The sequence below is a fragment of the Lepeophtheirus salmonis genome, chromosome 14, assembly GCF_016086655.4.
Source record: "Lepeophtheirus salmonis chromosome 14, UVic_Lsal_1.4, whole genome shotgun sequence".
NCBI lineage: Eukaryota > Metazoa > Arthropoda > Copepoda > Siphonostomatoida > Caligidae > Lepeophtheirus > Lepeophtheirus salmonis.
Genome location: NC_052144.2, coordinates 3,197,748 through 3,211,071, shown reverse-complemented (window position 1 = coordinate 3,211,071; position 13,324 = coordinate 3,197,748). Strand labels below are relative to the sequence as shown.

Below are 13,324 nucleotides of genomic sequence, written 5' to 3'. Positions count from 1 at the left end.
ACTCATACATGAAAAAAAAGGTAAAGGCCATAGTTGACATTCTAGGATATCCCCCCTTAAATGGAAAATAGAAAATGGAATATAAAGTCCATAATGAACCAAAACATGTCTCTAAAATATTGGTATATATGTAGGTACGAGTTGTTCTAAATGAGTGACCCACTCAGTTCAATGAACTCTTAATCATTTACGAGTGACTTTTTTGGTAGCAAAAATAAAAAATAAATATTTTGCACACCATTTTGTCTTTATGCACAAAATTTTATTTCAATCAAAGCAAATCATATCGAAACGATGGAGCTTGAAATTAAGAGTGCGGCCGTGTTGAAAATGTTGGAAAACAGCTCCTACAAAAAAAACCACAAAAAGGCACTCAATGTTAGCCGGACCAATAAGGACCAGATAATGGCTGCAACTGATGCTTTTTAAGGGATATACCAGAAGACAAAGTGCGTGAAGTGAGATTTCGGTTCAAGATTGATTTTGTGTTCACTCACCACTTAGTCATATATTATATGTATACAATTTAAGTTTGAGGTGGTCAGTAAAGAAAAGATGTAAAAATATATGTGTATATAAATGATCATGACAAAAGTATTTAACTTTTCTCTTAGTATTAAGAAACTCAGAGCGTGGCTTTACAAAAAGCAGTTTTTTTTTTTAAAATCAGATAACAAAGAAATACCAAAAATAATCATTAAAAAAAATGTCTAATGATGTAAAAAGAATCTCGCAATAAAATACAATAAAAAAATTATAGCATTAATGTACATTGTGCTATCTTTTACCTTACACATATTGTATACATAGATAGATCTAAATAATGTAACTACTGCATTTGGGTTTTGTTTTTTATGTAACCAAACTTCTTATTTCTCTCCTAAAGATAAACATAATGGATGCATAACAATAATAAAAACGGTTTTTTTTTGTGGTCAACCAAATTATTAAAAAAACACAAACCTCACATGTCTAATAGGGTGACCCTTAAAATAAAACTTTGCAGTACAAAAAATTGTTACTTTATTTAAGATTTAATGGTGGCCCTCCCTTCTTAATGTTTTCTCCTATATTAAATAACTAGGCGTAAAATTTAATGACACCAACTTTTTTTTAAAACACAATTTAGCAATACCAACATTGTCTGTAAGTATAAATTAACTTTATACCAGTATTTTTATAGTTTTAATATTCAATCCTTTTTTTAACATTAATTAGATTATTTAATAGTGTTTGTATTAAAAAGTATTTTATTTACAATATGAACCATTTAAAAAAAAAATAGTAAGGTCATAAAAATATTGAGGAATTTCCAATTTTAGTAAAGAGTTTAAGAGCAAGGGCCACCTCTGAATGTGGCTCAAACGGCAGAATGTTTGGCAAATGAATCAAATGTGAGAGAATACAAAATATTGATTTTAGAAGTACAAAATAAGAGCCACCCTAAATTGCCTATATTACATACATATTAAGTAGTCAAAAACAAGAGAAAGGCATTACGATTCCACAACCGATTATTCTTAGTGTTTCAAATTTGAGATCCTGTACGGTTTTGATTGGATAGAGGGCGCCTTTGAGCTTTAAACAATTTTGGTAATTTTTTTTTATATAAATGTAAAATTGAACAAATATTTTTTTTTTTAGAAAAGTGACTTTCTTCAAAAATTTTACAGTTAAATATTTGTAAAACAGAAAATAGTTAATTTTAAAACTGTGACAACAAAAACTAATTGACAAAAAGCGTTTTCTTTTCAATAAATTTGGAAGAAGCTTTTAGTTTGAACATATAACGATAATAGGCCATTTGTATTGGGTTAGATATTGTAGTCAACCACAGCTTCAGAGTTAACGGCAATCACAATTGAATACACAACCACTTTTTTTTTTTTTTTACCCACTTTAATAATTAATTTGTCAATGGTGAGTCGATTAAGCAATAAGTTGAAATTTCTAAACATTTTTAATATCATCTTTACAATTCCATGCTTTGATTCTTCGATGTAAAAGACATAGAATAATAAATAATTATTTGTAGATTATCTTCCTATAGGGTTTTAAATAACTCCTCCACAATCAAATTTCCAAACCCTATGGACAGTAAATGGAACCAATTTAAACAATAACCAAATACATCTGAAGACGTACGATAATGACCCATTATTTTTTCCAGTTCAGTCTTAAGTGATTTCTTTTCTAAAGTGATTTAGACATATGTTTCGGTCCAAACCTCGATTTCAGATTTCGTATTCTGAATTTTAAATGAGACCTGAATTTTAAATGAGACCGAACCAAAATCGATCCAGGCCGAACTCCAACACTAGTAGAGAACCCCTGTGATTTGATTAAACACGTTACTTAAAAAAACACAACAAATTGAGGTCAGGTATTCTTCATATTTTATGTATAACATGAGTATGATGACTTTCATTCAAAATATAAACTTATATGCCTAAAGATATCACAGACAGTATCAAATGGTATGTGCAAAAAAAAAAAAAAATCACAGGTGAAAATAATTTTAATAGGATTATACTTTTATATGCATGAAATTTACTTCAATAGAAGATTACTATTTGTATTTTGGAAATATTCCTTTATAAAGTTGATCTCAATGATTGTTTTTTTTTTGTTTTTTTTGCAGAACTGATCTTAAACAAGTTTTATTTACCTTATACACAATCTGACTGAGAAGAAAAAGGATGCAAAAGACTCCCGGCTACTATTTTAATAATATTAAAGAATTGGCAACAAAAAAGGGGAAAAGTTAAACAAAACATTTAATAACACTTATAATGTGTACATTCCTTTCATAGGTATATAATGTGATGGATCAAGCACCAAACTGAGCCATTAGTAAAGAGGGGTATATTCTCTGAGGGAGGAATAAAGTGTGACATCACATTTGTTTCTGAATAATATGTATTTATTTCAATTTGAATCTACAGCAATATCTCAAGCACTTAGAGATAAAAAACAGATAGAGATAAAAATGATGTTGACACCGTCGTAGTTGAACAAAACATTTAAATTCTAGAAGTAATAAACGGGTATGTTAACAACAAATATGTTCCCAAATCTATTATTTTTTTCTTCATGGAACTCTTCATTTTTTATATAAGTACGAGTATAGGAGGATTCCATACAAGATCTGGAGCGATTGATGTATAAATTACTATATTTTCTAATGTCAACTACCTTTCGGTTTCAAAAAAAAATCCCTTGCTTTTGCCTAACGTAAGCACTTTATGTGTTGCATCTTTATGCTCAAACAGTTTGGTTAATCGTAACTGCAGATATACCATACTGTTTGACTATGCACCTTTGAAGCTACCAGTTCTACAAACAAGCGTGGAAATGGTGGATTTGAACACTATGATGTGTGATGGACTTATCTAGATATGTGAAAAGAGTCCTTCAAATTCTGGCTAGTGTCATTTTTTTAAAATGAAAATCATAAGTAGGTATCCTGCAAGATAATATCCGTAGGAGCTCTTTTTAATTAGTGCTCCCTAATTTGAAAGATCAAACAAGCAGATATCATGTCTGTCAAAGTTACCATATTTTTTAAGACATTTCTTAAACGTGCTTATCACAATGACAGGGATTTTGAACCATTTCACACCTCTAGACTTGTTTGTCGCAAATTACTCTATGAGAGAGAGAGTTTTGCAACCAATTCCTACGTGTTCCATAGATAGAAAACTAGACGGAACCTTAAAATTTCGGGATCGATGCATCACTACAGTTCTATTAATTGTACATTTCCCCAGGTGAATTTATGGATCAAACATATTATTTTTAATTCATTTTTGCTCAAAATATGGGGATTTACCCCTAAAAACAAATCTCTTTGACTCCTCCATATCTTTCTTTCTCTACAACTAAGGAGTGGTTTCCCATTAGTTTGTTATTTGGTATCTCAAATAACTGTTTGACAGACCCTGTACATGAATGATCCCTAGTCAGCAGCAATAGCGGTAGCTAGGACGACGACACAACAACATATCATATACATTCCTTTATGACAAAACAAAAAATATGTTTAAAATAATAAACAGACAAATTCCTTTCTGCATATTTCTTCCATTCCAATATTATAGTCATTATTCGTATATGTAGGTATATAATACTAATAATAATGATATCTGCAAAGCAGCAGAGACGGGCAGCTAACAAGCCCATCAATTTTCCCTCATGAAGAACAACAGCTCATTCATGGTTTTAAAGATATGCGTATTTAAATTCTAAGTATTTTTCTTACTTTTGAAATTGACTCGATTCTCTCTATGTAGGCCTAGAATGTTTCTCAAAGGGAAGAAGATTCTTACCTAAAAAAGAGATTGGAAAAACAAAAACATGAAATAATATAATATAAGATAATAATATATCATAAATAATGCGTCATCAGATAAGCAATTTGTAACAAAAATACAGATGTAATAAAAAGTTCCCTACTTATATTTTGGTACTTCATAAATACATAAACGTCCCAATATTATTTAATGGGCATAATGTTTCGACGGATTAATGGAGGGGGGAGGAAGTTTTCTAAATGTTGGGCGCGCAGTTCATTTGTCATTTGAGTGAGATGATGTGAAAGTTTTCGTGAAAAAAAATTCTAATTTTTTTAATGGGGGGGGATTTGTATATTTAAGTTGCTGTGATTGGTTGAGATACTTTGAAATGTTTGATATAGTCTATAGCAGTGTTTCTCAAACAGTGCGTCCATAAATTAGTTATGTGCGAAATCAAATTTATGTTTCTGCTATCCGACTATTACACCCTGAGAAAAAAATAGATAATGTATTTACATGTTGACGCACTGGTCTATACTGCCCTTGTCTTTAATCAAATTTTACAGGAGGACTAAGACCGTAGGAATAATAATAATAATTGATCCTTTATTTTGAATGGGTTGACGATATCGGAAATGTGGCTCAAGTAAACGTCTATGAAGTAGTGCTTACAATTTTAGTTTTTACAATCATGATATTAAATGGGAGTTTAAAACTAGTGGGGGAGAGTATTATTTAGATGCATTGTTTCCCCAGTCAAAAAAGTCATATATCTATAATATATATAATCCTTAAACTCCCCATAAGTATCTCATTTAAGCTAAAAAATAAAAAAAATAATATTATATTGTTTTGCCAAAGATGGGGAGTATAGTCATTATTAGGCTCCGATAGTGCTTTTAAACTATAGAAGCTATCATTTTCTTTAATTGTAACTGTGAATTTTTGCAGCCTCAATATACAATTTAACTGTCCTATAGTCAATACTCTCAAGCAGTGTTTCTCAAGTTGTAATGCATACTAAAAGGAAAGTTATGGTGAAATTACTGGGAGAGGGCAAAATTTAAAAAAAAAAATCAACATGTATTTATGTATAAAAAATTGATAATCCCTCTGCTAGAATAAATAAGTTTTTAAGGAGCTCTACAGCCTTCTTTGTTGATTGATGAACCCTATTTTTGGCTTTGACATTAACTTTCAAATACGTAAAACATAACATATCCTTTAGCCATAATCCGATATAGGATTAATCAGAATAATTTGTTAATAGAAAAATGAAGATAAGGGCCTATGTACAAAGAACGTATGCAGGTAGAAGGTACATTGAAAGTGCACAATTACACAAACTATAATAAAGTACGAGTATGTATATAGTGTGTACCAAATGTGAACATGGGCTAGGGAGGGGTTAAAAAATGCAGAAACTTGCCCATCAACTTTTTACAACGTCCCTAATTAATTAATTAAATTTATGTAAGTCAGTATTTACCAACGTGGGGCATACACCCACCAAGGAGGGGGAGAATTGCATTTCTCACACAGTTTTCAATTAAAAATTTAAAAAAAATCAACAACTTAGGAAAACGTCATTAACGTATTAAAAACAAAATAAAAGGGATGGGGAACATCCTGATTCTTGGAGAGATTATGTGGAACGTGGCCAAAGCAGCATACAAACGTAGGTTTTGAGAAAAGTCATCTTAATTTGTTTTTATGTTGACGAGCCACAAAGCTAGAAACATATTTCATACGTATATCAATCATTATTCCTGAGATTGTTATTCAACTTTTATTTGTATTATTTTTTTAATGTTAAATTATATTTAGATATAGATAACATACAAACAAAATATGTATCTACATTTGTTGCTTGACCTTCAAAAACAAAGCATTTCCCTTATAAATACAGATGTACGAGTAACAAATTCAAGCATTATAGTTGTAAAAAATATGACTTGCCGGATGCTAAAAAAAAAGAACTCAAAAAGGTACATGTTAAACCTGACAATTTGAATAATGTTTTGAAGGAGAGCAGCTAATCTGTGATGATGTTTCATTAAATTAGATGAGAGCTGTTGTGATATGAGAGAAATACACACAAATCCCACTCTGTATCTTGCAAGGCTATTGTCACCGAGAATTACACCGATGTCGATCCTCAATTCTACTCTGAGTCCCAAATCCTCAGTGCTACTCATTGTCATTCAGACATAAGTAATTACTTTATACTAAGCAAAGCTATTCACTATGTGATCAATATTTGTACAAAGTAGTAGTAGTATTAGCTACATTTTTTTTGTGTCCACTAGAACCATATTATTCCTTAAGTTACCAAGTAACATGGTCCATAACTAAAGTTGCCATTTTTGTAAGGAAAACAGAGCAAGAGGAGAAGGTGTGAGTGAGACATATGGTACTACTCAATTAAGACACTTGTTAATATCAGCTGCCTGATATATGATTTTGTGGGAGAAAATGAATTACTATTGTAGAGAGGACACCCACTACATTTAAAATAGAATGAGTGCTCAGAAAATATGATAATTATATTTAAATTCATATATATTTATTATATAGTGCCCTTCTAAATCAATTTATAGCAAAGATAGGCGAGAATGCTTACTTCAAAGGGAAAAGTTAACATCACAATTGACCTATTGAATAATGAAAAAAAAAAAAAAAAAAAGGACATACGCAACAATCGTTTTTCCATTTATAAATATTAAAGTCAGTTTTTTAATGACAAACCTGTCAACTCTATCCATAACTGACTACGCAGCCTCCAAGAATTTGTCCTTTTTACTGAATTAACAAGGAAAATTCTAGTAGGGGATAAAGAATTTATATTCGGCATTTAAGAGATAGTGATAATAGATAATATATTGATGACATCTATAGTATTATATTAAGTGGATTGCAGGGATATATCACTATACTTACATCATATATCTCCTAAAGCTAACAGGGGCTACTTTTTAAAAAAGCTGAAATACTTCGACGTTCTCTCTTCAAGAATAAAAAAAAATAATTACAGTAACTTTGGGAAAAAAAGGAATATATTTTTTTACAACTCTACTCACAATTATGATCACTCTAGAAAAGTACATTGATTGAATAAGGAAATTTGCTCAAAGAATCATGAGTTATGAGACTCTAGGGAAATAAAAATAATAGGTAGTAGACACCTGTGCCATTACAAAGAAAAAATATAAGTAAAAAAAAACATATGAGCTGTATTAATCATTATATTACATTATTTATTGGCTCATTCCCGTATTACTAAATAAATTAATCAATTGATATAAATTATACCTATGTATAGTCTTAAGACTCTGTGGAGTAGGTATATTAAATATAAAAATAGAACTCTATAATATGTAGGCCTCAAATAAAATTATACACAAGCGTAAAATGGATTTGTATAGCCTATAAAAAAGAATTATCCGTCCTTGGAACATGTTTTTGTAAGCAAAAAAAAAAAAAACTTTTATTGAGGATCTGAAGTGTATCTTTTCATCATAAATATATATATCTATTAAGTATGTTTATATTATTAAATGTACAAACGAACAGTCTACTCAACTCAAGGATGTTTTCTATGTATTACTTATTAAATAAACTAACTAACTACATACAAAACATCCTTTCCCACTTCTCCTTCAACCCCAAAAAATAGAAAAATAACCCTCTCAACAACAACAGACAGGTGCATTTTTAACAACCCCTCCCTACACACGCGCCACAATTATCTAATTATAGAATATATATAAATACATGCAAACAGTAGACAAAGAATGGGGTTGAAAAATCAATAAAGGAGGTTGCGTGATTTGCAATATTGCATAAAATTCCGATCTATTATATAGTACATTAGTGTACGCGTACAAGTTGGGATATTGGGATCGTGTACATGTCATAAGCAGTTACCAGATGGAATTTCTACAAATTCCTATTTGTAAGGATCTTATTATAATATCTGCATTGATTTGTTTTGGGATCTGTTAGGCTGAACTTATTAAAATTTGAGTCCTTGATTCTCCAAATATGACTATAGTTTTTCTCTATCAGGCTCAGATTCTCCTAACAAAGGTCTTAAATTTGTTTATATAAGTTGTTTTTTTAAGTACAGCAATTGTCAGAAGAAACGTCAATATTCACTTATCGATCATCCAATGAATATTCAATCATTGCAGTCTCCTTATTACAAAGTTATTCAATGAAAATTTATTTGTAAATATTGCAAATTGTACAGATTAAAACTTGAAGAAAACCTTAACTTGTGGACTAAAAATACATGGATGTTGTTTAGTAACATAAAAACTGATCATAGGTCTCTTTGTATCATCATTAGGACATCACGCTTTTATTCATGTTTATAAATGAATATATTTGAGACTCCAATTTCACAATATTTCAAAAAGATAAAAAACCGCTTTGTTTAATAAAAATCTTTAATTTTTTCTCTAGATAATTATCATTGTGCTATATAATAGAAAGAAAAATAAAACTCAATGATAAAGAGATTCAAAGAGGATTTCTACATTTTAAAGAAGGTGTGCTTTAATCTATTTTTCTATCCATTATCTCCCCCTGTTATCATATATTTAACTGAAAAATAAGCACTTGCTTCTTATGATATAAGTACATACGATAAAAGACAAAAGTTCACCGCTCATAAATATATTGAAACTAAGTCAATAATGATGATAAAGACATAAAAATGACCATTGCCAAAAAGTAATATAATATTTTTTTTAGTGTGGGATGATCATAGACGAAATTTCCGAAAATTCGAATTAGCACAACCCACACAAACAATTTCAAAGAGACTACATGCTACCGCTATTAAATACAAATAAGTTCATTGAGACGATGTCTAGTTCATGTCTGATCAATACTAGAGTTATATTTAGTAAATAACTTACATATACAAAGATAAGTATGAATTAATTCCCCCCGCCCATAATATAGAGGTTTTGCAGATAATTCGCAAACTAATAGTTCCGAAAGATTTAAACATATACGGGGTTATTTCATTATAACTATGAATATTTACTATACATATATAGTGTTTTGTCGGTCCTTATACTGAAGACCACAGTCCCGTCAAGCTCGGGCCAGTCCTAAACTTAAAAAGTTCGGTCCTTGTAAAGCCACTCAACTTTAATCAATTCTAGTACATTCCATCGATTTTATGGCGCACTGATAAACCCTCCTTTAGAAATATAGTCTAATTCGAATATGAAAAACAATTCAGTTAAAAAAAAAGTTGCCCCTTTCCGGGGGTTTGCCCCATCTAAAAGTCAACTCTTTAAGAAAAAATATTTAAAAAATAAGTTATTTACTTAGTTCATAAAAATTCAATTATATGCACTTTAAACTATGTATGTTTTTGCTAATGAAGTACAGCATAAGCATGTAAAATAAATATATTTATTCCAATCATAATCAAGAGTTAAACTATGGAGTTCATATTCGGAGATGTTTTCTACTGTTACTATGGACAGGTCAGGAGAGAAATTTATGACAGGAATAAGTTCTAAAAATAGTTTTTTATCAATATACATATATGTATATCTGAGAATTTAAGAGTCTTTTTCTAATTTAATACATGGTAATAGGAAGATCCTATAATAATTATTTAATGGAAGAAAAAGGTCATATATTCTCCTGATTTGTCTTATTGTTCATAAATATTAAATAAAAAATCTGTAGTTGACATCTGAGATCCCCTCAGACCCATGTGCTCTTGATTGATCATGATTTCTTCATAGTATCTATGGGCGGTGGTAAAGGGTTTAATTAGGGGGAAAATAGTAGGATTTATTTAAGAGTAAACGCCCTGGAGTTATAACTCTGTTCTATTATGGAGTCAAATGGGGAGGGGAAGACAGGACACCTGGTATTACAACTACTCGTATATGTATATTTACATTGTGTGTATGTCTATCTCTCCCATATTATTATTACAATGGGTGGAGACGAGGTTCAGTGGTCATATCTCTGAGGGTATACCCACTGACATAAAAATATGAACAGAGACACTATCAGTAAAAGTAGATAAAATACAGGAATTTTCACATTAATTAAAACGACATGAAAGGAATGTTTTAATTAATTTAAATAATCATAAAAAACACGGTAGTAGATTTAGAGTCCTCAAAAACGAATTCACCACAGATATTAGAAAGAAACAGGTCGTTAATTATATCTACATGATACGCCTATTTATTCCGGGTTTCTTCCTTGTACCATTCCAGTACGATATTTCATTTAAAAACTCTTTTAGCAAGTATTGTACAAACCCAATATTAGTTCGTTCGTAGTAGACCTTACAAGTCAGTCTCAAATAATCTTCTATATCTGCGGAATCAATTAAAACCAGTTTGAAGTATTATTATTTTCACATATTTGTGGCTAGAATATTATTGTCTCAACCGAAAAAGAAATATTTCCCCTTAAGCCTCACAAATACATAAACATGTAATTATGTACAAGAAGGACCGCCTTTTGAGGGTTAAGGAGCGAGAAAAAGAGGGGTAATCGCTGTATAAAATTCACATTTAAATGTAAAGTAACTCAAACAATAAGCAAGTATAATTATAATAATACATATATACAGTTAAAAAAGGAGGAGAGTGGCCCTTTTGAAAAATGCGATAAGGATCAGAAAATGGTTTTCTTCTTTAATAAGGATTATAGTACGATTAATACTTTTTATTCAAGTAAAAACTTTATGAATTATTTATTCTCTTTAGTTGAAAAACAAAATAGAATAGTATATAGACTATTGATCCAAACTGGCTCTTAAAACTACTTCAAAAATCATCATCTCTATTACAAATAAATGGTCTTTGGAATAAATACTTTGTATCTAAGTTTCTGATTTTGAGTGAACTCCTCTAGAAATCGTATCATAAATACTAAAAAGCTAAAATATAACGTTTATTGGCCAGAAGATTATAAATCCTAAAGAGCAGGAATATGTGCCGCTCAATATTGATGAAGTCGTCTTTCCCTCCACCTAAACACTCAACCGGAAACACACGTTTTGACATCAGTAGTATTTGATTGTATTCAAACACTTTTTGATCACTATAAATAAGTTTGAGACAAGGATATTTTGATTTTTCAACAATAAACAGTCTCTTAGTAGAATTAGAAAGTTACTTTTACTCCCAAAATCCCCAGTAGATATCTATTGGAAATCAATTTAAAAAAATGGTGACTATAATTCCTTACCAAAATATTTACTAGGCTCAAAAGAACTATTTACAGGAGGGTTAATATCAACCTTAAATTGATTAGAAAGTACGTATGTTTAATACAAATGATTTGAATATGGTTGGGCTTCAATTTTTATTAAATGTACACATTTGATTAGGATCGTACCTACGATTTTCTCTATATATAAGTATCATATACATACAATGCTTTAGTATTGAAAAGATTGAGATTTTTGGAGGTTGCCAAAAAAAAAATATGCATGTATAATATTTAGTTTGAGATAAATAAAAATAATAATCCCACAATCTGCAAAAGTCCTCTTCCATACAGATCTAAGAGTATGTACAAAGAATCAAAAAGTCCAAATCTGCTATTTTCACGCTAACTCCATCTCCTCATTATTCAATTTCAATTCCAAGGTCTTTGTACATTTTATATATAGTACATACATACATTCATAAATACATGTATTAAAATAAGGATGATTATATAAGACGTAGAGAGCACATTGTACACATTTAGCAGACGCAACTATTACTCTCTCTGTCGACATCTCTCTCTTTTGATTTTTTGATCATTTAATTTGATATCCTACATCATATATTTTACTCCACTCAAGCATTGTTTATCTAAGTGTGTAAGAAATATATTATAGGAGCAGAAATAGAAACATGTATTATGTAGTACTTATATAAAAAACTTGTTTACAGGAGTCAAAGAGTTTACTGATTTCAAGGGCAAAGTACAAAAACTCAATAATAATTAAATTACTTCATTGTTTGACAAAATTTTCAATTATTTGATAAGATCCAAGCACTTTGTAGGAATATATTGTAATTTGTAGGTACATATATCAGAGTGTACGTGACTTATGAGTTATGCATGTAGACACCCAGACCCCGTTTTCAATTTGCATGACATGTTATTAGAGATCAGAACGATCGAGGAAATTTCCTTCCTTAGTCTCACCAAGAACTCACACTTTAAAGGATACGATCATGACTCAGCCTCTAATGACTACATAGACATGTTTTTAATTGCCACCGATGATTTAATAATAAATCTATCTTTAGGAATCAATTCTGTTTTGCTTTGGATTACAACAGACATCAAACGGTCAGAAAACTTTAATTCAGTGTTAGATTCCGCAATCATCTCTCTTAAACAGGGATGAAACCCGAAATTCAAGGATATATCAGCACAGCAAACTTTCATGTGTTGCAGATTTAATTACAAGCTTTTACTTTGAACCAACAATGAACATTAATAACACGATATATATATACATATACTAGGGATACGTAGATTGACATTAGCCCACAAGATCCACAAGTTAATTTGTGTATTTTCCACCCGCAATAATAATTTAAAAAAAAGCTGATTCGTCACTTAGTCGTGAAGTCTTCATAATCCTTTCAATGTCATATTTCTTACAAAACAAGTGTCCATTCCAGAACTTTCAAGTCTCAAACAATAGTCTAAAAACTCAAGCAAATCCACCCTTTCTCATGCTCCTATGTCACATATTGAATTCTGCACGTATTTTTCAAGATAAAATATAACTTTGAATTTGATGCAATTACCTTTTTTTTGGAAACGCACATTGTACCTAACAGTTGAGGGTGGGAGATAGAGTCATTTTAATGACAAGTTATTATATGAATTTTGGGTCTATTTAAAAACATTATGTCCCTGTAAAAAATAATTTAGAAGGTAATTTCGTTATGAGTGGAAGGGTTTATGAACAATTTTGTAAAATAAACTTCTAAATTTCAATTAAATTATTTTGTATTCGATAAGAT

The 13,324-nt window shown here is 30.2% G+C and overlaps 1 protein-coding gene across 2 annotated transcripts in view; it reads right to left on the bottom strand.

The window, feature by feature from the left end:
• Nucleotides 1–13,324, bottom strand: part of LOC121129003 (uncharacterized) — a 67,053-nt gene that overhangs the window by 34,906 nt on the left and 18,823 nt on the right. The window contains exon 2 of one of the 2 annotated variants that reach the window (XM_040724643.2): nt 4,262–4,328. The exons of the other annotated variant lie outside the window; for it this stretch is intronic. The gene's annotated coding sequence lies outside the window, so the exon portion shown is untranslated. The remainder of the gene's footprint in view (nt 1–4,261; nt 4,329–13,324) is intronic. 2 annotated transcript variants of the gene reach the window in all.